Raw genomic sequence first — 26,157 nt, forward strand, 5'->3', positions numbered from 1 at the left:
ATTATGTGTATCTGTATCCATTTATGATTATGAATATTATTACTTGAATGTCTTCTAAAGCTTTTATATCATTATTGTCTTCTTTTCTCCAGGTCATAAGGGGAAAAATGCCTTCAGAATGAACATGGACATCTTCATGGGAAAAAAAAGTAAATCTTAAAAGGAAAAAAAAATCACTGAATTGATATCATAAAACCCATTGGAAGTGATCAGAACAGCCAAGGAGAATCATGGTAAGAGCTTGAGGGGATTAGAGATAGTATAGCCTAACCCTTCTTTTGATAGATGAGAAACTGAGGTCCGTTGAAGTTAAAATAATTCGTCTAAAGAGCGGTAACAGAGCGGTGCCAGAAATGGGTCGCAAACCCTGGTCTCCTTGTTTCGTGGGTAGTACGTTTTCTACTATACCTCTCTGTCTCTCAACAAGTAATTTTCCTAGCAGAGGTCCCTGCTTCATATTTGTTAGTTCAAGAACTTTTGCTGGGTGTGTGACACGGAGTGCCCTTCATCCTACCAGGTGTGGAGATGTCACAGAGGAGCCCTTTGCAGTTAACTAAGGAAGCACTAAAACAATGTACAGGGTGAGAGCCCTCCATGGGTCCCCGAGATCCTGATGGTGGACCCCAAGAGACATGTTGTCACGTATAATTCTGTGTTGTTATTTGAGACTAGTCAGAGTGAAATCACTTGGAAATATTGAGTTTTGTTCTATTTAATACAACAAATACCTTACTTACTCCAGCAGCATCCAGTGTGAATGTTTTGAATCAGGACAAGGATTTTGGATAAAAGGATTATGGATTCGCATGAACATTAGGCATTTGTGGGCTTGCCTCCAGGAAAATATCTGGACTGAATGGGCAAAAGGCTGAGACTTGGTTTCCTGGAATGAAATGAAGAAGAGAATGACAACGACCGTTCTTATGATTTAGGGTGGAGTGTGAAGGGTGCTTAACAAAAAATCAACATGAGGGCTTTTTGAGGTGGCTTTTTCTTTGTGTTTGCTTTTGTTTTGGTCTTGATAATCAAGATTGATCAATTTCAACTGATTCTTTTTTTTTTTTTTTTTTAAGATTTTATATATTTATTTGACTGAGAGAGAGACAGTAAGAGAGAGAACACAAGCAGGGGAGTGGGAGAGGGAGAAGCAGGTTCCCTATTGAGCAGGGAGCCCTATGCAGGGCTCGATCCCAGGACCTTGGGATCATGACCTGAGCCGAAGGCAGCTGCTTAACCGACTGAGCCACCCAGGTGCCCCAATTTCAACTGATTCTTGTTCAGTTTTGGTTACAAATATCTATGTCAAAATGTTCCTTGATAAAGTTAAGTAGACAAAAGCAGACATGCCATATTTCTAGCCCATTTCTGTCCCCTGTCCCCATTCCTGGCTCTCTAATCCACTCCTCTGGTTTCTCTGGGTAAGTAGATATCTCAGGTCTTCCTGGGGGAGATCTGACCTTTGTTGATTTTCCATCTGAAAGGAAAAAGAGCAAAGAGCAAATTTTCTTTTTGTTTAACTAGTCTAATTTAATTCCTGAGTGCCACCCTCACTTCCATCTTCATTCTTTGGCTCACCAGTCCCATGGGGGGCCATGTCTCCCTTGTCAGCCTCTTTATCCAGACACTGGAAGAATTACTCAAGACCTAACTTTCTTTTTATTACACTTCTTAGGAGTACCAGGTAATAAATCAATGGGGCAAGGACAGATACAGAAAAGCAATATTTAAAATGAGTTATGATGTAAAAGAGATGACTTGCTATTATGTTTTATCAAAGGCAGCCACTAACAAGCATAATGTAATTCACAATGCTTAAGCAGGGCGACTTTAATTGCAACAGTCATTAAGTTCACAGGATCATTAAATGCATTAAAGGAGGGAGCCAGTGAGCTATCATGAATGAAATAAGGCCCCCACTCACCCCACTTCACCTATTTAACTGGCATTGAACTTAGTCAGGGTCTCCGGGATGTCACAACCCTTAACTTCCTCTCCTCTTTTCTATACAATGTCACCACGACTATTTCAGAGCTGCCCAAACACAGAAACATTTAACAGGAAAGACAGACAGAGGTATTGTCAAACTATGTTTAAATTTACCAGTGGATTACATTTTGTCTAGTATATCCTATAGCATTTTAAAGTTTGAAGTCTACCCACACCTATTTTTGGTAAGTTTACCATCTTCAGAAGTCTACATAAGAAAAGAAGTACTAGCATCAAAAAGTTTTTCTCCCCAGTAATGACAGAAACATAAATGGAAACATCTCAGATTGATAAAAACTATAAATGAATGATTTTTCCCATTGTTGAAAATTATATAGGAAAATAGACACTTGTACATTGCTATGGGATGTTAAACCTTAATAAAAATTTCTGGAAAATGATTTGGTACTATGTATCAAAAACCTTAAGAAAGTATTCATATGTGTTGAGCCAGAATTTCTGTATCTAGGAAATTATCATTAAAAATGACTAAGATTGGGCTACCTGGGTGGCTCAGTGGGTTAAGCCTATGCCTTTAGCTCAGGTCATGATCTCATGGTCCTGGGATTGAGTCCTGCATCGGGCTCTCTGCTAGGCAGGGAGCCTGCTTCCTCCTCCCTCTCTCTCTCTTTCTCTCTCTGCTTGCCTCTCTGCCTACTTGTGATCTCTCCCTGTCAAATAAATAAAATCTTAAAAAAAAAATTAAGATTTTGGGTGCCTGAGGTGCCTCAGTTGGTTAAGCATCTGCCTTTGGCTCAGGTCATGATCCCAAAATCCCGGGATCAAGTCCCACATCAGGCTCCCTGCTCAACAGGGAGTCTACATTTCCCTGTACCTTTCACCCCACTCGTGCTTTCTCTCTCTCTCAAATAAAATAAAATAAAATAAAATAAATGATTAAGATTTAGCTGTAAGGAGAAATAAATGTACAAAGAATTTGGAAGTACCCTAAATATCCCACACTAAGAGATTGGCTAAATAAAGCAACAGAGTGGTAATAAATAAATATTATGCACTTATTTAAAACAGTGTTTTAAAAGTCTATTTTTTGGGAGGAAAAAGATGTTCATAATATAAGGTGATGAAATATACACCACAGAACCTTATGAACAGCATGGACCCTTTTTTGGAAAAACATATTTTTAATGCTTATCTACATAGAAAAGAGTGGGGATTTATGTTCTGGGTTTTTCTTTTCTCTTCAGTTTCATCTTACAACATTCATATCTTTTCACTCTGCTGTTCTGACACATTGGGGTTGTCTCAGGGTTGGGGTTTTGGGGTTTTTGGATGCAAATGTTCTTTCTCTCTTTTTCTCCTGGGACTTCTAGAATATTGTTCTCAACTTTTAGAACACATTTCTTCTGTCCTCAACCTTGGCTAAGGTCTCATGTTACATATTTTCTACCCCAGAAATCCTTTCTTGACCTCTCAAGTCTGAGCTGGGTTTTCCTTCAAGGGGCTCCTGTTCCATAGTGTACCTTTTATATCATTGTAATGACCTGTTTACTTGTTTGTATCATCCCTTCTTTCTGTGAGAACAGAGAGTGTATCTAGATTCTTATCTGTGTGTGGTAGCTTCTCTTCAAGATGACCACCATCTAGTCCTTCTTTCTCTGTATCTGTATCTGCGTTGCCACACCCCCATGGAAAAGTGAAGCCTTCTCCTTCTCTCACTTTGAGTCCGGGTGGGCTTTAATGACTCACTTTGATTTAAAAAATGTGGTGGAAATGATGTTCAGAGACTTCTAAAGCTTCCACTTGGGTTTCTTGGAACACTTTCCATGGTGAAGTTAGTCATCCCATAAGGGATATGTACTCTCAGTACTCTGAGACACCCATGCTGTGAGAAATCCAAAGAAAATGGAGAAGCCCCAGAGAATAAGACATCCTATTGGGGGAAAGGTGGGAAGGGGAGGGAGAGAGCAAGACAGAGAAACAGATATAGAGAGACAAAGACAAAGAGACACACAGAGAGACAAGAGACTGAGAATGGCCAAGGAGCTTCTAGACATGTGAGTGAAGATACCATCATGGAAGTAAATCCTCCAGCTCACCAGCCCAGCCAAGTGCATCCAGCTGAAACCATTTCCGAATTCTTGACTCACAAAAATCATGAGCAAAATTAAATGGTTGTTTAAGCAGCTAAGTTTTGAGATAGGTTGTTACATAACAATAGATAATGGTAACATCAGCCAGGCATGTATTGAGTCTTTAATAAGTATCTATTAAAGCAATGCATGGTGGGAGTTTTTGTTTTTTACTTTCTTTTTTTCCTTTTTTACCCACTTTCTGATTTTTTGGTAATGTATGTAAATAATAAACCACAATTTTTTTTTTAATTAAAAAATTTCCAGGAGATCTGAAAATGGTAGATTATGGCCAGTCGACCAGAGACTATCTCTGATTTGACCCAATTCTGTAGAAATGTCCTAAATTCTTTCTGGCAGAGTGGCTTCTCCATGACAGCCTCTGTCTCACGGAGCAATGACAAGTTATCTGAAAGCCTAATGCCAGGACAGAGGGAAATAGACACATAGTAGTAGATTTCTTTCTTTCTTTCTTTTCTTTTTTTTTTTTTTAAAGATTTTATTTATTTACTTGACAGGCAGAGATCACAAGTAGGCAGAGAGGAAAAGAGAGAGAGAGGAGGAAGCAGGCTCCCTGCTGAGCAGAGAGCCCGATGCGGGACTCCATTGCAGGACCCTGAGATCATGACCCGAGCCAAAGGCAGCGGACTAACCCACTGAGCCACCCAGGCGCCCCTAGTAGTAGATTTCTAATCTCTGTTTCTAAAATTTCAAATGGTCCCAGAAAACTTCCACCAGTTCATCTTAGCCTTCTCTGAGCTCATCATTCCCTGTTATTTAGGGAAGAAAAAACATTATGCCTTATTTTTCTTCTTACATAATAGTTTCGGGTTCTTAAGGTTAAGAGTATGGAAGGCCTTCATTTGCGTTCTAAATGAGTTTCTATGAGTTGGGAAGAAAACGCCTATTGGCTCAGGCTGACGTGGCAGGGGGTGGGGGCATGGTACTGACGTTCTTCCCATGAGCATTTTTTTCCAGTCTGGACCACACCTAAGGTTTGCTTATGAAGCCTGCGGAGGGCAATGACTGTCAGTGGCATTTCTAAACCAGTTGAAGCATCTGTGTCTGGGATGAATTAGGTGTCCTGGATAGATGGAGTGAAATGCTCTTTCTTTAGTGACAAGAGGAGGATTAACTAGATCTGTGCTAACACTGTTAGCTCAAGAATTCTACAGCATTCTAAGGGTTTCCTCTTGGAGAGCTGAGTGCATAGAGGATTATTCAAAGCCCTACTATTTTTGGTCCCATTACTCCATAGGTATGTCCCTACACTCTAGATTTTCCTTGGAGACCACAGTAAATGATGAATAAAGGAGTTCGTGAGTGGGTAAATGAGTTAGATACCTAGCTAAATTATTTTATTGTGGTGAAGTACGCATAAGGTTTAGCATTTTAGCCATTTTTAAGTGTATAATTTGGTGGCATTAAGTACATTCACAATGTTGTATCACTGCGACCAGTGTCTTATTTCCAGAACGCTTTCATCATTCCTACACCTTGATTGTTAACCCCCACCCCTTTCTGGCTATTCAAAGGTGATTTTTTTTTTCTTTATTTCTAGATTCTAAATGTTTGATGTGGCCAAGCAACTGACCTTGAGATCAATGTCGTATTTTCAAAAATCCTCCATGGATGAAATATTTCAGAAACATGTTCATCAGAGTCATAAACACAGAGACAGACTTCTCAACGTAGCGGTGGTGTTGGTGGTTTTAAATCCTCTGAGAAAAGTTAACATCTAAAAGCCTAATAGCTGCAGTTGGTGAATCAGTCGGATCACTTCAGTCAGGTCTGGGGGTGAGTACTGCTGTCTGCTCAGGGTCTACTCTCCAGGCTTTCCCCTGCTAATTGACTCCACTCCCCTGGCCACAGAGGGGATTGGTTGATCACGTGGTCCAGGTGAAGCTCTTCCTAGCGTCTCACTCCCAGGCCACAGGGACTGGTCCCTTGGGATGGGCAGAAGATGCAAACCATGTTCAGAATTTTTATCTGGGGATTTTCCAATTTCACCTGGGAGAAGAGGACTGTTATTTATACTTCTTGTTTTGGGGTGTTTGGGAATACAGATGTGGTGGAGCTGGCAGCCAGGTACCCTACCCTGGTAGCTAAAATATTTTCAGAGAATAAATTTGGTATTCAGAGAAGCACAGATAAGAGATGAAGAGAGACTTTTTAGAACATTTGATCCTTGGCTTACTTGTCCCTAAGGTCATGTCCAACTTTTGCCCCTTCTGCTGTTGGATTATTATGAATCCACCTCTTTTGCGTAAATTTTGAGTTGTGTTTCCGTCCCTCATAACCACAAGTCCTGATCAGAACAGTAGGATTTAGAATTGTGGACAAATGCCGTATCTTGAGCAGTAATATAGCTGCCAGCCGGGGTTGGTATGCTGTGAATTTAGGGGATAAACGTATGGATAGTGTATCCTACATCCATCCATCCACAGGTCTCACCATCTGTCCATCCAGTTCCAGTCCCATGGGTATCCCACACATGTGAATACAAATTGATACTTTAAATTTCTAGAATGTTTTCTGTCTTGTGAAATCCTCCTTGTGGGTCAAAATTGGTAGCATACAATTGCAGGGAGCCGAAAGCACTGTATCTATTTAAGCAGTTAGAAATTTCATACAAAGAATTAGGCACCTCCAGAATTGTTAGATGTGCTAAAGGAGCAAGCTTTAGGATAGGCTTTTGAGGAATTGGTCGGCCCAGGGAGCTTCTACTTCTGCCACAATCAAAGAAAAATCAGGAGGTTTCCACTGGGAACTATTGACTTTAAAACTGGAATCAGAAGCCACTTCAGAGGTCTTCACAACTGTCTTTATCGCCCATAAATCTGGTGATTAGGAAACTTCATTTTGCTGCACAAAAATCCCCAATCCCCGTAGCTATGCTTGCCAGGATGTGGGGAAATGGACTTCACCTCACTTCCACCTTATAAATCTTATACGTGTATCCAAATGCATATCGTGTTACTTGGGTGAAAGAAGCCGTGTTTAGAACAGAGGTGGGGTAAGCTTGCTCTCTGTGCTGGGGAAAGCCCACCTTTGCATTCTTTCTGGGTAGCCCACTTTAAGAGGGAATGAAATAATGTATTTGGGGATGATAGACATGATGACAAAGGAACCAAAAACTGTATTATGTAAGGAGGAGTTGGAGGATCTGGGGATATGTAGCTGAGAGAGAGAAAACTCAAGAAGGCTCTGCCAGCTTTTGCTAGGTATTAGAAAGGTTAAGTTCTTTAAGGTCCTTAAGAGTAGGGTGAAAGTTATGGGAGACAGAATTCAATGAACATTAGGAAGTTTTTACTAGTCAGAGCTGTGGAATGATTGGGCTGTTCTGAAGTTTTCCAACTTTAGAAGTACCCAACCATGATCTACATGACCATGTAATAGGGATGTTGTGAAAAATATTGTATTTTTAGATCCTGGAGACTTGAGTATGAATTAATTATGAAGTTGGTTAATTTGGGCAAAGCCCTTCTCTTTCCTCAGTTTTCCAGGGTAACTGTGTCTATATTAATGCTGGATTTAGAAAGAAATGTGGTTGAACACACCTTCTCTTTCAGGATCCAAAGTAAGATCTGATGAAGAAGGGAGGCTGTAAGAAATTCAGGGGAGGGACAGGACATGGTTGAAATAACACCATCAGGGGTTAGAGAAGAAGAAGCAACAGCAGTACCTACTCCAAAAGAGACATAAAGAACACATCCTATGGGACATTTGGGCAGAACTGAGGGGTGTCATGGGGTTTAGTATAAATAATAATAGTATTATTATTATCATTATATAATATATATAATATAATATGTTATATAATAATATATATTATTATATTTATCTATATCACATTATCACATTTATATATATATAGATATGATATGATATATATGATATAGATATGATATAGATATTATATATATCTATATCACTATATCACATATATATGATCTATATCACACACACCGAATGCTCAATATTCAGTAACTATTATTATTATAAATAATATATATTATTATATATATATGCAAAGGTGGGCTTTCCCCAGCACAGAGAGCAAGCTTACCCCACCTCTGTTCTAAACATGGCTTCTTTCACCCAATTAACATGATATGCATTTGGATACACATATAAGATTTATAAGGTGGAAGTGAGGTGAAGTCCATTTCCCCACATCCTGGCAAGCATAGCTACGGGGATTGAGGATTTTTGTGCAGCAAAATGAAGTTTCCTAATCACCAGATTTATGGGCGATAAAGACAGTTATTATTAATATATATAATAATATATCATATATAATAATATATATTATTTATAATAATAATAGTTAATGAATATTGAGCATTCGGTGTGTGTGATATAGATCATTAAATATCACAGCATCTTTTTTTTTTTTTCAAGATTTTATTTATTTGTCAGAGAGAGGGAGAGAGAGCGAGCACAGGCAGACAGAATGGCAGGCAGAGGCAGAGGGAGAAGCAGGCTCCCTGCCGAGCAAGGAGCCCGATGTGGGACTCGATTCCAGGACGCTGGGATCATGACCTGAGCCAAAGGCAGCTGCTTAACCAACTGAGCCACCCAGGCGTCCTTCACAGCATCTTTTTTTTGAAAACTCCTTGATTTACACACGAGGAAAATGGTATAAATGTACCCAGAACGTCCAAGAGACTTGTCCAAGGCAACAGGGTCACTAAGGGGCGGAGCCAGGATTTGGCCCCTAGAGCCCATGTTTATGCACTCCATGATACCGTGGTCTATGTCCAAGATAGGAAAGAATAAAAACGCAGCTGGTAATGGAGCCTAGGCTGCTAACAATCTGATCATGCAGCAGAGCCAAGAGGGTGAGGATAGGCAAATACCAGAATCTCATGGGCAAGGAGCCATCCATTTTTCCTTCCATAATCAGGATAACACAGTCAAATCTACATGTAGCCAAGGAATGATATTTTTGAGACATCTTTAATAACTGATTTCAGCTCCGTTTATTCTAGTTACAGTTTTTCATCCATAAAATAGAAATAAAAGTAATTGCTTCAAAAGGTTCATTTGAGGATTCATTAATATATATAAAAGTGTTTGCCTGGAGTGGTGTTGTTAAATCAAAGAGAGTTGACTGAGCAACCAAACCGGGAGTTGTTTTGCCTTTAAGGAGATGGTCTCAGTCTTGGATCATCTAGTCGGTTAGAGGAACAATGGAATAAGAAACATTTTTGAATTCTGGGAAGGCCTTTATTTAAAAAAAGAAAAAAAAAAAGGAATTTCACCTGTGAATGCTATTTGAGTCAACCCATAGTTCTATCCCAACAGGCAGGGGATGTAGGGAGTTCAGTTTGCGTTCAGGTTGAAACACCTCGGTGTAATGTGTTTTTCTGTGTGGTCACTATTTTTGTAAAAGAATAAGCAGCTGCTTATGTGATAAGGGCCTTCTGCCCTTCAATCTTTCTTTTTTCCACCTGACATAGAATATGAAATTCCATTTTAAGAAATCTGTCCTTGAATTAAAGCAGTGATTCTCAGACTTTGCTATGTATCAGAATTGCCTGAAAAACTTATTTAAAATATTGACCCTGGGGGGCGCCTGAGTGGCTCAGTGGGTTAAGCCTCTGCTTTCGGCTCAGGTCATGATCTCAGGGTCCTGGGATTGAGTCCTGCATTGGGCTCTCTGCTCAGCAGGGAGCCTGCTTCCCCTCTCTCTCTGCCTGCCTCTCTCCCTACTTGTGATCTTTCTCTCTGTCAAATAAATAAATAAAATCTTTAAAAAAAAAAAGTATTGACCCTGGGACCTCTGGGTCAGACTCTGGGGTTGACGCTCAGGCGACTGTATGTTTCACTAGATGAGTCTAATGCCCAGCAAAGTTTGAGAAACCCCAGATGAAGGCATTATATCTATAGAAGTCTCCTATTAAGTTTTAAGGTTTCTCTCTGGAAGGTAGCCATGGTTCTCGAATTATAACTTCTACCTCCTTATTCTACTCTAACTGGTCTTGCCAATATCATCAGTGAGCTCTTTGCTGTCACCTGTAATGGATTCTTGTCCGTCTTTGTATATTATGGTGCCTGTCCTCATATTTGAGGGTGTTGATTATTCCTCCTTTCTTCATCTCTGAGAGACACCAACCTCTCCTGAGTTTCCTCCTTGCCTCCTTGACTTCTCTTCTGTCTATGATGCTGGTTTCTTCTCAGTTCATCTCCAAATATGGAAGTTCTTCAGGGCTTGTGGCCAGGACCACTGCTCTTCTCTGTATACCCTTTTCCTGTACTTAAGTGCATAATGGCCAGCAGTTTTCAAATTGTGACCTCTTACCTAATCCTCTCTCGCCAGCTCTGGTTTTGCATCACTGACCACCTACTTGATAGATCTACCTGAGTATCTCATGATAATCTCAAACTCAATATGTGGGAAATGATTCCTAGACTCCTCCTCTCTGTCTCTAGTTTCCACGTCTCAAAAATGGTACCACCATCCACCCAGTTACTTAAATTGGAACCTAGAAGTCATGGTCATTCCTGCTTCTCTGTCATCACCTGCATCTGCTCCATCAGCAAGTCATGTCCATGTCTTCTCAAATGGTTCTTGAATCTTCCCATCTCCCTCTATACCCCGATCACTATCCAGCAAGTCACCATCCTTTTCTCTCACGATACTTCCTGGATCCCTGCTTCATCTATTACCCCTTTATATCATTTTCCAGGAAATAGAACGTTCTTTTAGAAAACTCCAAACATAAATCAGATACTCCCCCCCCCCCTTAAACTATTCAGTGGCATTCCACTGCATTTAGAATAAAAATGATTCCTTACCTGGGTCTGCAAAGTACCCATTAATTTCTTCCTTGTCCTGATCTATAAGACTCCTTATTTTCATTTTGTTTCCTAAAGATTTTATTTATTCATTTGACACAGAGAGAGAGCAAGCTTATGAGAGTGAGCATAAGCAAGGCGTGCAGCAGGCAGTGAAAGAGGGAGAAGCAGGCTTCCCACTGAGCTTGGAGCCTGCCTGATGCAGGGCTTGATCCCGGGACCCTGGGATCATGACCTGAGCCAAAAGAAGAAGCATAATGACTGAGCCAACCCAGGGGACCCTGAAGGCAGACCCTTACACCCAGGCACACTGGCTCTTTATTCTCTAGTTCACTACATTGCTCACAGTATTACAGTACACTGATTTTCTTTAAGTTCCTCAAATACTCCAAATTATTATCTTCCTCAGGGCCTTTGCACATACTGTTCCTTCTGCCTGGAATGATCTTCACCTCAATGACATAGTTTATTTGTTTACATTTCAGAGCTTAGTTTAAATGTTGCCTTCTGTAATTACTCTGTTATTCCCCCATTAATTTGTCATAGTGCTGTGGATTTTGTAATTGCTTATTCATTTGTTTGTTCGTTGTCTATCTCCCTCTCTAGAATATAATTCCATGGATTTAGGAACTATGTATACATATCTGGTCTCTAAAAGAGGGTCTGGCATATATTACTTCCTCAGTAGAAATCTGCTAAATAAGGAGTACCTTTGTGGCCCAGTCGGTTGGGAATCTGACTCTTGGTTTTGGCTCAGGTCATGGTCTCAAGGTTGTGGGATTGAGCCCCTCATCAGGTTCCACACTCAGCATGGAGGTCAGGTATGAATGGAAGGCAGTTAGGTTCACACAGTAATGTCATACAGTAACAGTTAACTTTCTTACATGCATTGTAAATTAGTGTAACATTTTTATTGAACGATTTGGCCATTTCTATTGAAATTTAGAATGTGCCTTACCTTTGACCCAATACTGTTTTGAGGTAGAAATTTTAGGAACTCATCTTAGAACAATACTTTCACAATATATAGTGCATATTTATATATGGATATATATTCAAATATATTGGTATATATTCATATATGATGTATATTTGTATATGTCATATATGTTTAGTATGGCTTTTTTTAATGAACAAAAACTGAAAACCATCTGATTATGCAATTAAATAATGATACATTCATAAAAGAAATATTATGCAGCTATTAAAAAGAACACTGGTCTAGAATTTTGTATTCTGTTTGGGACAGATATATTCTCTGATACATTGTTAAATCGAACAGATTTAACTGAATGGCATGTGTAACAAGATCCCCCTCCTTTTTTTTTTTTTTTTTTGGAAAGATGTAAGTATTTATAAACTGCATAAATATGTTCAGGCATGCGTGGAAAAATAAGAAAATGACTGAACATCTTAACTATGACTATATTTGGGAAGTTGGATTGGAAAACTTTCCCTTTTTACATTGTACATTTATGTTTCATACATTTCTGAATTGTTTGAATTTTTTTAACCACAAATGTGTATTGTTCTGTAATTAGAGAGAGAGAAGTACGGGGAGGAAGGGAGAGGGAGGGAGGAGGAGGCAGGAGGAGAAAGGAGGGAGGACAGGGAGGGAGGAGGAGGGAGACAAATGATCACTGTCTCCTGCATTTTGCCATCCTAGTTGGAATCAGCCTGGAAGGTCAGACCACTATAGGGCCAAGGGTTCAGGGGCTCCGGCCTTTCCCCTCTCTCTCTCTACCCCAAGAAGGGGAGGCACTTTGGCATCCCATGTTTTTGTAAGGATTAAATGAGATGAAGGTAGCGAGAAGCCTTTATCAGCTATAAAGCTCTTTCAAATACAAGAGATGATAATCACAATCAAAGTCCACTTCCCATCCCAGGGCCGGGCTGGCTGGCGACTTTAGAAATCCCCCCTTCCCACCCACGGAGAGCCTGTGCTCTGCGGGAGCTTGCAGTCCCCATCACCCAGAACAGCCCTGTACCCCCCCTCCCCGCCCCCACCCCCAGCCCTCCGGGGAGCCGGGCCTGTCTCCCGCTCCATCCCTTCACCCGGCCCCGGCCCAGCCGCTTCCCAGCAGAGCTTGGCTGTTCCTTGAACTTTCAGTGTTGGTTCGATTTCCTCCAGTGGTACCACATGCTGCTGTGCAAACAGAACACGTGGTCGGGCCAAACAAAGGAACATGTGTGCTGCAAACCATCCCCCCTATCACGGGAGCTCGAGCTCGGCCAGGAGAGGGCCCGGCCGGCGCGCGGTAATTTTTCCCTGCGGTTGGAGCGGCCGGGGCTCTCCGGAAGCGGCGGGGCCGGAGCAGGGGCTGGTGGGGGGGAGGGCCGCGGGGGAGGGGGCCGACCCGCACCGCGCCGCGCCCCGCAGCCAGCGTGCCGCCGGGGCCTCCGCGCCCCTCCAGCTGCTGGGGCTGCATTTCACCTCCGCGGGGCCGCTGGGGGGACTGCCTGTTCAAAGATCGCTCCCCCGGGACGCCGGCAGGGGGAGGGGGCGCGGCCCTGTATACAGCTGTCAAAACGTCTAGGACGGGAGGCTCAGGCACATCTGCAAGAGCCCGTCTCCGGCTGGGGGGCACGCGGGGAGCGCCTCCAACCTATCAGTGTAATGGCGAGCGGTAATTGCATTAGGATTAGTTATCTCCTGCGCTCTGCTCATTAGCCCCGAGGATGGCTCGCATCCAGCGAGAGGGTGGCACGCGGAGAGCGAGAGGATGTGCGCCTAACAGGTCGCGATAATGAAAGACTTGCTCTCCCCGAGTTGGCTTCCCCCCGCCAGCCTCCCCTCCCGGCCCCCTACTCTCCTCCTCCGTCTTCCTCTAAACCTCATTTCCTGACTTTTTCCTGAAGGTCTTATGAAATGCGCAATTTAGGAAGATTGCAGTGAAAACAAATCTCGTCTGGCTGGGGGTGGGGGAGGAGGCTGCGGAGGGCGCGGGGCCGGTTGCCCGAGTCCGGGGGAGGCAAGAAAGCGGGTGGCGTTGACTGACGCTGAGGCCAGCGGCTCGGGAATGCCTCGGGGCTCCTCCGAGGTGAAGGGAGAAGGGGTGGCCGCGGGCCACGTTTTCACTTCCTTCCCCGCGCGAGGGAGAGGCGGCGATTTCCACGCATTGGGATCCCGGGGAGCCCTCTCCTCCCTTAGATTGAGGGAACTATCGGCGGGCACCTACCCCCACCGGGGCTGAGCCGGCTGCTCCCTGCTGTGAACTCCCCAGGCCTTTGGGGTGGCTGCATGGACCCAGGACCCAGGACTGACTTGTTGGATGTCTGCCCCGGGAGGGGGGACCAGGTCATTATACTCTTCACCGCAACTAGCACAGGGGCATACAGTTGGTGCTCAAAAATTCATAATGGGTAATAATAGCCCCCCCCTTTTTTTTTAAAGTCAGAGGAATCGCCCTCAATTCCCCTCAATTATGATACAAAACTTGACTGGCGGGCAAGCAGACTTCCTAGCAATATGACCAATTCCAGGTGACCTCACTTTTCCAAATGCGTTCTTCTCATCTGCAAAACAGAATTAACAATATACCCATAAACTTATTCACGCACGCCTACATCACCGCAAACAGAACTAGAACGCGCGTAGTGGGTGCTCAGCGAATGTTAGTTCCTCCGCATGTCTTGCTTTATTCAGCCCTAAGATGGGGATTTAAAAAAAAAAAAAAAAAAACTCTTTGATGTCTCAGGAGGAGGTAATTAATGTTCTCTTAACCCATCTGAAAGGGCCAATAGAGTACAAAGTTGTTTTATAATTAAGAAATGTATCAAACCCCGTGCAGGACTAATTGCTGTGCAAATTTGATTGAGGCCTGTGAGGACAAGATTGCCTTTAATGGGTTGTAGCGGAGGGGGATTATTTAATATTCTTGGGGGGGAAGTTCCAATGCGCAAGTCTGAGTACCAGAGATTGCGTCACCAACCATTAGGAGCTCTACTCAATGGTTTAGAGTGAATACACCAGGGCTTTGCTTAAATAATTATTTTGAAACTGGAAGGTTTATTGAGAGTTCAGGGTTCAGATTTAGAAATGTCAGAAATAGAGTTTTATTTGTTTCCATTGCACATAATGAATTGCCCTTTAAATAATGAAGCAATGAAAATGCCAAGTCCCACATACTCCAATGGATTGCCAAATGTTGAATTAGGCCCCTGTGAGACCAAGCCTTCAAAGCCACATACATTAGAGAATTGGGGCATTTACAATTTCTACAGAAATCATTGATCCAGAGGGAACCCGGTGAGGGCACACCCCTCACCAAATCTACAGTCTAAACTTTTCAACTTCTACTTTAGTGTCATGGGAATACTTGTCGATCTTTGTCATGGGGTACCTGGAACAATACTTTCCTGGAGTGGCCACTGAGAGAAGCTTCTAGAACAGCCTATGTGTGTTCCATTTGTTTGCATGGAAGAAATATACTCTCCCCTTGATAGGACCATGTGTATGTATTCAAGCTAGGGCCGAGTGGAAATTAAGGGTGTGATGGGCTCCCTTCCTTGTGGTCACTGGTGCGGCTTCCCAGAGATGAATCCAAAAGGACTCGAGTGGCTTTACCTCCTGGAATCCTTTTTCTCCACCACTCACAGGACCTCAGAACACATCTTTTTCCTTAAACCCCAATTTTCTCCCTGTCTCTTCTTCATCCTCTCCACCTAGGAGATTTCTTCTCTCTGTGTCTCAGGCTAATTCACCCATATTTCTCCTGGACTACATGACTATCTGCCTCCTGGCAGTTGTCTCTGAATTATCATTTTTCTCCCAAGTATTTCTTTTTTCACTGGAACTTCACTTGGCTTATTTCTGCTTTCAGTCACAGTCCAGTCTTCTAGGTATGGCAACTAAATACTCATTTGAGTGTGTTCCTTTTCTGGTGTCTTTTCTAGGATTCTCTTTCCTTTTACTGCCTGTCTTATTTGTCCACATCTGCTGTCTCCATTGTGACATTACACAGTGGTCGCTTGAAACCCGGCCCCCCCCATCGGACTTCTTTAGTCTGCCCTGCCCATTGCAAAGGCCAGCCAGCGATCCATTCTGACGCTACCCTCCTTTGTTTATCAATCTCTCCTAACCCTCCAGGCCTATGTCAGCTAGCACTTTTCTAAGTCTTTGTAAATGTCTCTATTTTTTTTCTCACCTGTGTCCTCTCTGCCACTCTTCCTCTTCTTTCTCCCAAAATACATGCAGGCCTCAAAAAGCAGAGCTGACATTTGTTGAGTACTTACTGTGCCTTTGAATGCTCCATTCAGCCCTGTAAACAAGGTGCATTGATTATTTCATTTTTAGAGGAAGAGCCAAGGCTAAGATAGTTGATATGTGTTAAATCCTGGTCTGCTTGAGTCTAAGCTCTTAACTGGGTGGCTCTACTGCCCAAGGTTTGGGTCTCTGCTCTGAATCCCTGCTCCTCTGTCATTACCCTGCAGATGTCACCATGTCTGCATGTCCCAACTGATCCTGAATGCAAAGGTACTGTATGGATTAGCTGATGAAAGACCCGCGGATCCCCTTACCCAAGAATCCAACACTGCCACTGGATGCAAACAGCAAGAGGTTTATTGTCACGCAGGTACCGGCGGGTGGTCGGCAGCTCCAGCTAACCGAGCACCCCGACCGGAGTGAAGCAGGGTCTTTTATAGGAAGGTACAAACAAGTTTTGGGTGGGGCGCAATTGATTGGTGGACAGTTTGAACTTTTGAAAAAGGCATACTTGGAGTTTGCGGGTTGGCTCCAGGGACCCACGAGCGCGAAGAGAGCGGCGGGGAGGGGGGAGTAAGCTGATTGGTTATGAGGGCCCGCGCGCGCGAAAGGAAAGGTGGGGAAGGGGAGCAAGAAGGGGGAAGGGAGGAGTGCCATCATGGCGTCTCTATTATTTCTATAAGCCACGCGGCTAGAGAAAGGTAAGAGAGCAATTCACACACAATTGATAACCTAATTTCATACCTGAAAGCCAGCGGTTTACAGAAAAGCAAACAAGCAGTTAGTTATCCTATCTATCTACTAGGGGAGGGGTCTATCTAAGAGGGGGGTCTTTCACTGACTACTCTCCCCTCCTTCCAGACTGCCACAGAACCATCTTCCTAGGACCAAGGCGTGACCCCTACAACCCTTTTTTCTTTCCCTTGCTTACCTTGGTCAACTCCTCATCCTATTAGACTCAAGGCTTGACCATATTTCTTCTGTAATTTCTCTTGACTATTTTAAAAAATTCGGCCCTCCCTACTGTCCCTTAATAGGGACATTTAAAGGGTCCTCTGTTAGAATGAACACACTAGCCTAATGTTCTCTTACTTGCTATTTTTGGCGGTTGGCTTGCACCTAACTCATCCCATTCATCATGGCCAGAATAGTCTTCTTAGAACATTTCTTCCACATTCACAAAGTTTTCCTTTAAGAATTCTAATGACTTCTCTTTCCTTGCAATAAATCGATACCCCTTAACTTGTTACTCAAGTTCTCTATGGTCTGGTCCCGCAACTTTTCATTCTATATCACCTCCGTATTTCTAAGTAGCCCCTTAGCTCTGTTCTGTTTTAATTAGTTAATTACTTGATTAGTTGATACCCTGCCTTTTGCTGAAAGGCCTTGAGACTCCTGTTGCAACCTCATCTGCATGAACCCAGGGCAGTGGCATTCTGGTGTAGTTTTCAAGTTCATGAGCGGTGGGCTGTGATTCCAAGTCCAGCTCCGCTTTTGTTACTTGGGAGAGCTTGAGCAAGGTTCCTCCTTTCCTCCCTGACTTCCTTTCCATGTCTGCATAATGAGGAGGTATCCTGAAGGCTAATTAGGGAAATAGATGCTTATATCCATTGGTGGTAAAGCGAAGCCCTTCAACAAGTAGTAGCTATAATTAGTCCTTTATCTTTCCCTAATATTCTTGGTGAATTTCTGATTCTGTGCCTTTGGTTATTATCCCCTCCTTGTGGAATTGTCCTCTTCCTTCCTTATCTACACTGATTAAAATACTCCCATTCCAAGTACATTCACCCCACCGCTTCAGGGGTCCCCTCCCTCCTCCCCCCCCCCAGCCCCGACTCCCCTGGAAGGGGCTTTTCTCTGATTTTGGCACTTAGGACAGATACCATGCAAACTGGATACTGTCTTGGGCCATCTTTTACCCGCCCCAGGCACCTCCTTCCACACTCAGCCCGCCGTCTTAGGGTGTCCATGAGAGCTCCAAGCACCCCGCCTGGAGGAAGATGGGGAAATGTTAAAAGGATAGAACAATGGGGTTGAGGGGGAGGGAAGTAAGCCTATTAAACAGGAAACATCAGAGAGGGTGCCAGACATCCGCTTTCTTCCTTCCTTTCTGCCTTTCTTGGACAAAATAAGTCACGCGTTTTACTGATATCTTCAACAAGCACAATCGAAGGATGTGATCAAAACATAACTCAGTTTGTTTCCCACTGCTCGTTCAGAGTTTATTCAGTTGGGATAGTTTTTCTGCCCCTGGATATGGGTGGGTCTGACTAGTAAAAACAAACAAACAAACTATGAAGATAGAAGTTACATACAATCGTATGCATAGATCTTAAGTGTTCAGTTTGATGAGTTCAATAACCCTATATACCTGTGAAACCACCTCCTCCACACAAGATACAGGGCATTTCCACTTCTCCAGAAAGTACCTTCATTTCCTCTTTCCAGATATCTACTTCCTACCACCTCTAACCCCATCCTGCTTTCCCACGCAAGCCCAGTGGTAATTTCTTTCACAATATGATAATTTCCCCTGTTTCAAACTTCCTGTGAATGGAAATGCGGTATGTACTCTTTGCTACTCTTCTGTATTCTGGCTTCTTTACCTCCACAAAATGACTTTGAGTTTCACCCATGTGGGTTGCCTTTATCAGTGCTTTGCAAACTTCTTTTTATTTTGCATTGCGTTGTATTGTTGTGTGGCTCTGTTGTATTTTGCAGAAGTATTCTATTGTGTGAACTCCAATCTTTTTATCCACTCTCCTGGCAACTGACACTTGGGTTGTTTCTAGATTTTTGCTACTATGAGTAAGATTGCTATGGATATGTTTGTGCAAGTCTTTTTGTGGACACGTTTTTTATTTATTTTGGGGTGAATACCAGGAGTAGAATTGCCGGCTCAAGGAGTAGATTAATGTGTGATGAAAACTATTCCACTGGGAGGGAGGTTGGCCCATAGAGCAAGAGAACTGTATGGCCAAGGTGGAATCACTTCATCACATGCACCATGTGGGGCTTGGTTTTCAGAGGGTTCTTTCCTTTTTAACTCTTGTTGCAGGTTGAATCTTCATGTTTCCAGCCATTTGTCTACTTTTATTAAATATTTACAGAGAATCTCCTAAGGATCTGGGGGACTGATGAACTTGGAATTGTTTCTTGTAGAGTGGCCTTTGACTTACTTATGCAGGTTTTCTGTAAGGAGTTGAAATGCTGCAGAGGCTTCGCTATATTTCCCAAGACCTCTGTGAACCAAAGACAGATCAAAGATGCCCACTTTATGGTTACAGAAGTTGAGGCATAGAGTGGCAGCAGGGAGCGCCATCATTCTTCTGCAGAACAGACCCATCGAAAATGTCCTGATAGGCATCTGCACCCCCAGACTGAGATGTTCACTACAGGTCAGGTGAACCCCTGGCATGACAGGCCCCAAGGTCCCATTGTGTGTGTATGTGTGTGTATGTGTGTGTGTGTGCTATTCAATTTTCTCTTGAATCTTATCACTCCTCTCCTATATCACAAAACTAAAACTCCATTCCCTTTGGGGTAATTTCACCCTGGTACAATGACTTTGTACCTCCCTTGGGATATACTCCAGATGTAGGATATTTGGCAGCAAAATACTAGAGCCAAGTTCCACAGCATCTCTGCTATGAACCCACTGGTTCTTGTAAATAAAGCAGAAGAATTTGGTCTTCTCTGCATTTAGAAGAGAAATCTTTCAAGAAATCAGTTGAAGTGTTGGGAAGGGAGGGTTGGTGATTCACTGGTGGGGCAGAGAATGACATCAGGCCTTACAATGGTTAATTCTGTGTGTCAACTTGGGCTACAGGGTACCCAGATAGTTCATCAAATGTTATTCTGGGTGTCTGTGAGGTTTCTGGATGAGATTAGCATTTGAATCCGTAGACTGAGTAAATCAAATTGCCCAATGTGGGTGGGCCTCATGCAATCAGTCGAAGGCATGGAGGGAACAAAGAGGCTGATTTTCTCACAAGTTAGAGGAAACTCCTGCTTGACTGCTTTGACCTGAGGTATTGGTCTTTTCCGATTTGAACTAATGCACTGGCTCTTCTTGGGTCTTGAGCCTGCTGGATGCTTAACTGACCAAGCCACTCAGGTGCCCCTACATTACCATATTTAGAATTTCCCACACTATGTTGAATAAGACTGAGAAGCAGATATCCTTATTTTATTCCTGATCTTAGGAGGAAAACATTTAGTCTTTCACTACTGTGATGTTAGCCATTGGCTAACATCTTTCACTACTGTAATGTTAGCCATTGGCTTGTTGTAGGTGGTCTTTATCAAGTTTAGGGATTTCCCTTATTTCCATTTTCTTTTCCCAAGTATTTTTTTAAAGAATCATAAATGGGTATTACATTTTACCATGTGCTTTTTCTGCATTGATTGATATGATTATGTGATTTTATCCCTCTAATCCATTAATGTGATGAAACACACTGATTGATAGTTGAGTATTGAGCCAGCCTTGCATCTCTGGAATAAATACCACTTGGTTGTGATGACTAATTCTTCCTATAATTATTGAGTTCTATTTGATGACATTTTGTTAAGAGTTTTTATATTCATATTCTTGAGGGATATTAGACTGTAGTTTACTTTTTTTGTATTGTCTTTGACTGATTTTGTACTGTCTTTGACTGACAGCAGAGTAATATTAGGGTTATAAAATAAATTGTAAGGTGTACTTTCTGCTGTTTTCTGGAAGTGACTATATAAAATTATAAAATTGGTGTCAGTCTTTCCTTAAATGTTTGATAAAATTCCCATCAGATTTATTTATTTTGTTTTAACAATCAAATTTATTTATTTTGATTTAATAAAAATAAATCAGAGATTTATTTGGGGGGAATTTCTTAATTATGAATTCAATTTCCTTAATAATTATAAGGATATTCAAATTATCTATTTCATATTTGATGAGTTGTGGCAGTTTCTGTTTCTCAAGGAATTGATCCATTTCATCTAAAGGTTATCATATTTATGTGTGTAATAAGTTCTAAAATCACGAAATGTGAGTCCTCCAACTTTACTTTTCTTTTTCAAGATTGTTTTTCCTATTTGGGGTCTCTTAAGATTCTAAATGAATTTTAAGGTGGGTTTTTCTAGGGGTGCCTCGGTGGCTTAGTGGGTTCAGCCTCTGCCTTCTGCTCAGATCATGATCTCAGGGTCCTGGGATTGAGCCCTGCATCACGCTTTCTGCTCTGCAGGGAGCCTGCTTCCTCCCACCCCCCCACCTCTCTGCCTGCCTCTCTGCCTGCTTGTGATCTCTCTCTCTCTGTCAAATAAATAAATAAAATCTTTTAAAAAATGGGTTTTTCTATTTCTGAAAAAAAATTGTTGGGATTTTGATAGAGATTTCATTGAATTTGTAGATCACTTTGGGTAATAGTGATATCTTAACAATGTTAAGTCTCTCAATCCATGAACATGGGATATCTTTCCATTTATCTCTAATTCCTTTTGGCAATATGTTGTAGTTTTTATTGTATAAGTCTTTTACCTTCTCCTTTAAATTAATTCCTAAATATTTTCTGATATTTTGTAATATTGTTTTATTAATTTCTTTTTCAGATTATTCATCATTAGTGTACAGGAATGTAAGTTACTTTTGAGTATTGATTTTGTATCCTACTTAGCTGAATTTATTTATGAGTTCTGACACATTTTTTCTGATATGAAATCTTTGGGATTTTCTACATATAAAGTCATATCATCTATGAATAGATATATTTTTTCTTTTTTCTTTCCAATCTGGATGCCTTTTATTTTGTTTTCTTGATTAATTGCTCTGGCTAGAACTTCCAATATTATGTTGAATAGAAGTGGAAGAGTGGATATCCTTGCCTTGTTTCTGATCATAGAAGAAAAGCTTTCAGTCTTTCATCACTAAGTATGATATTTGTTCTGGGTTTTTCATATAGCTGTATAATGTTGAAGTAGTTTCCTTCTGTTCCTCGGGTGCTGTGCTTTTATCATGAAAGGGTATTGAATTTATTGAACTTTATCAAATGCTTTTTCTGCAGCAATTGAAATGGTAATGTATTGCTTTTTTTTCATTCTATTAATGTGGTATATTACATGATTGATTTTTTGTATGTTGAACCATACCTATATTCCAGAAATATATCCAATTTGGTCACAGCGTATAATCCTTTTAAAATGCTGTTGAATTCTGTTTGTTAGTCTTGTTGAGGATTTTTGCATCAATGTTCTTAAGGGATATTGGTCTTTAATTTTGTATTGTCTTTGGTTCTGGCATTGGGGCAATTCTAGCTTCATATACTGAGTTAGGAAATGTTCCCTCATTTTCAATTATTATTATTATTATTATTATTAATTTTTTTAAGAAGAGTTGGTGTTCTTCATTTATTTTTTTTTTTAAAGATTTTATTTATTTATTTATTTGACAGACAGAGAGAGGAAGGGAAGCAGGCTCCCTGCTGAGCAGAGAGCCTGATGCAGGACTCAATCCCAGGAGCCTGGGATCATGACCTGAGCCCAAGGCAGAGGCTTTAACCCACTGAGCCACCCAGGTGTCCAAGTTGTTGTTCTTTAAAAGTTTGCATCCAAGTTGGTGTTCTTTAAAAGTTTGGTAGAATTCACTAGTGAAGTCATCAGATCTGGGCTTTTTGCTGTTGTTGTTGGGAGAGTTTTGATTCCTTATTCAATTTGCCACTAGTTAAAGGTCTATTGAGGATTTTTATTTCATGATTTAGTTTTGGTAGGTTTTACATTTCTAAGAATTTGTCCATTTCATCTATGTTATCCAATATGTTGGCATATGATTGTTTTAAAATCCTTTTTATTTCTGTAACTTTGGTAATAATGTCCCCACTTTCACTTTTAACTTTAGCAATTTAAATCTTGTCTCTTTTTTAGTCAGATTAGCTAAAAGATTGGTCAATTTTGTTGGTCTTTTTAAAGAACAAACTTTTGATTTTGTCAGTTTTCTCTGTTACATTTCTATTCTTTATTTCATTTATCTCTGCTCTAATTTTTATTATATCTTTCCTTCTGCTAGTTTGCCTTTAGTTTGTTCTTTTCTAGTTCCTTAAGTTTTAAAGTTAGGGTTTTTTTTTAAATAAAATCTTTCTTATTTTGTAATGTGAGCATTTTTAGCTATAAATTTTCCCATTAGCACTGCTTTCGTGATACCCCCTAAGTTTTAACATGTTGTATTTTCATTTTCATTTATCTCAAGATATGTTCTAATTTCCATTTTTAATTCTTCTTTGACCCATTGGTTGTTCAAAATTGTATTGCTTAATCTCAACAAATTCCTGAATTTTCCAGTTTTTCTTCTTTTGGTTTCTCACTTCATCCCATTGTGGTCAGAGAGGATACACTGCATGGCATTTGCCTTTAAAAATCTCTTGGCAGTTAATTTGCGGGCTGACCGGGCTTATCCCAGGAAATGTCCCTGTGCACTCGAGAAAAAATATATATTCTATTGCTGTTGGGCAGAGTGTTCTGTTTACATCTTTAGATCTTGTTAGTTTATTATGTTGTTTGAGTCCTCTGTTTTCTAACTCATATTTTCTCTAATTTATCCATTACTGACAACAACCTATTAAAGTCTCCAATTATTACTGTAAAACTATTTCTTATTTCAATTCTGTCAGTTTTTGCTTTATATATTTTTCTGACCTGTTTTACCAGTGCTTATATATTTATAATTGTTATATCATCTTGCTGAATCGAAACTATATTGTCCTCTTTGTTCTTGTAAACTTTTTTGGGTTTAAATCTATTGTGTTTGATATTAGGATAGCTACCTCTGCTGTCCTTTGGTTACTCTTTCTATGGAATATCTTTTTTCACCCTTTTACTTCCAACGTATTTGTATTTCTGGATCTAAAGTGAATCTCTTGTAGACAGCATGTAGTTGCATTGTAGGGTTGTGTGTTTTTATCCATTCTGCCAATCTCTGTCTTAATTGGAGTTTAAGCCATTTATATTTCACGAGTTTTTATTGTAATTATTTTGCTTTTGCTTCTGAAATTTCTGTTTAATTCTTCTTTTTATCATCTGTTTATTTGAGGGTTTCTAATTTCTTTCTTTTTCATTCATTTTAAGCATATTCATAATTCATTTTTCTCATAGCTTCTTTAGAGTTCGAACATCTCTGTCATCTTGGTGTTGGTGTTCACACCTGTTGATGTCTTTTCCTTCATTCACTCTCTGGTTGTTACGATGAGTAATTTTCTATTAAAACCTGGTCGTTTTTGCATATGTTATGATATTCTGGATCTTATTTAAACATTTTAAACATTCTATTTTAGCTGGCTTCCTCTGACACTACTTCAAGAGGGGGAAAAGAGGGCCTCTCTGGATGCTGCCAGCTAGAGGGAAATGTGTAGGTTCTCCACTGTGTCTTTATTGACATCCAGTGGGGGGATCCTTGTCACAGCTGGGTGGGAGCAGCATTTTGGCTCCCCTCTAGGCCTCTACTGATACCTTGCAGCTGGCTGATAGGGGTAGATGTGCCTTGCTCTCCATCTGGCCACACCGACACCATGGGGCAGGTGTCTTCATTACTGCTGGGCAGGGCTGAAAGCTCTGACTCCCTTTTAGTTGTCCTCTGATACTACCCCAGGGGGGATATGGAGGGTTACCTCGACATTCTGAATGGGAGTGGAGGTCCAGGCCCCCTGTGTGGTCTCCTGTGACATGGTGGAGAGGGGGTAACTGCTGGTAGGGATGAAAGGTGCAGCTTCTTACTTGGTCTTTTCTGATGACAGCTGACAGGGGTGGTGGGTGCCTCATTACAGCCTGATTAGGGTAGAAATCTAGGCTTCTTGCTGGCCTTTGCTGGCATGGGTGGGGGTAAGGCCACAGTGTTCTCTGTGCTTTTTGGCAGGAGTAGAGCGATTATTGTCTAAAAGCTTTCTCTCCTGCTAGACTGCCTCTTTCCTGGTCCTTCGGCTAGGGTGCACAGGCTATTTTTAATCTGTGCCTGCTGCCATCTCTCAGTTTTTAGTTCCTTGAGCTCCAAGCCTGGCATCGATGAAGCGAAAAGAAAACCCGGGGAATGCAGCACTGCCTTGTTCTTCGGGTCCTGAGCCCTGTTGCCAGTCTTTTTCCTTCTCTGTAGATTTCAGAGTCTTGTGATTAATGTTATGTACAATGTTCAGGCTTTTGAATTCTAGTTTGTGGGAGGAATAGAGAAATATATGTCTATTCCATCTTTCCTGGAGGTGGAAATACACCCATGTATCATTTTTGTGGTGAGAAAAAAAAAACTTATTTTTTTAACAAAACAAAAAGACTTATTAAACTGTGGCTAGAGGGTTCTGAATCAGTCAAGAAGTGCTTGTCTGATTTAATCCAGAAAGAACAAAATTGGTGACCACGGTCATGGGTGATGAGGAACAACAGTGACCACACTACACGGAGCACATTTGCATACTTTCTTCCATTTTTATCAATTCTCACAGCAAACCTGTGAGGCCAGCCTTATTCCCACTTTACAGTGAAGTGAACTGAGCTACAGATAGTCTAAGAAACTTGAGTCCCAACGTTGTATGTCTAATGAAGGAGATTCACACTTTAGCACGCCTTGATAGAAAACCTGAAATCTCTGTGTTTCATTGCCTCAGTGGACTTCCTTTTACAAGAGGAATCCTGGAGAACAGGAAGTGTGCATGTGACCGAGCAGCCCCCATTATCTGTGTTCTGTAGAAAGCACTTAGGCCCCTGTGCAGGGAGCTGGTTTTGCTCGTGTTTTATATTACTTCCTGGAACAACTTTGAGATGTAGGTATAAGCCAGACTCACTGACGCACAGATGGGGAATCTGCAGCTCAGAGAGGTCGAGTGACTCGTCTAAGACCATATGGCATCTGATGCTGGAAGCAGATCTGGAAAAAAGGTCTTTTGAATTAGGCAGGAGCCGGTCCGGATGCCCCCAGTCCCCAGTGCTGCCTCGAGCGTGGTCTCCACTCTCTGTCTTTGTTCCTACCAAGGTGTAGGCAGAGACCGCTGCGGTGAAAGCCGGGCCTCTCCTCCAGCAGCCTCCTGGCGTGCACCAGTCTGCGGACTGTATCTG

General features: G+C 41.6%; 1 long non-coding RNA gene across 1 annotated transcript in view; it reads left to right on the top strand.

Moving 5' to 3' along the window:
- Window positions 1–12,956: 12,956 nt before the first annotated feature.
- Window positions 12,957–26,157, top strand: part of LOC131837543 (uncharacterized) — a 29,519-nt gene continuing 16,318 nt past the window's right edge. The window contains exon 1 of the long non-coding RNA XR_009356147.1: window positions 12,957–13,138. This is a non-coding gene — a long non-coding RNA (uncharacterized LOC131837543). The remainder of the gene's footprint in view (window positions 13,139–26,157) is intronic.

Source organism: Mustela lutreola, chromosome 1 (assembly GCF_030435805.1).
Source record: "Mustela lutreola isolate mMusLut2 chromosome 1, mMusLut2.pri, whole genome shotgun sequence".
Taxonomy (NCBI): Eukaryota; Metazoa; Chordata; class Mammalia; order Carnivora; family Mustelidae; genus Mustela; species Mustela lutreola.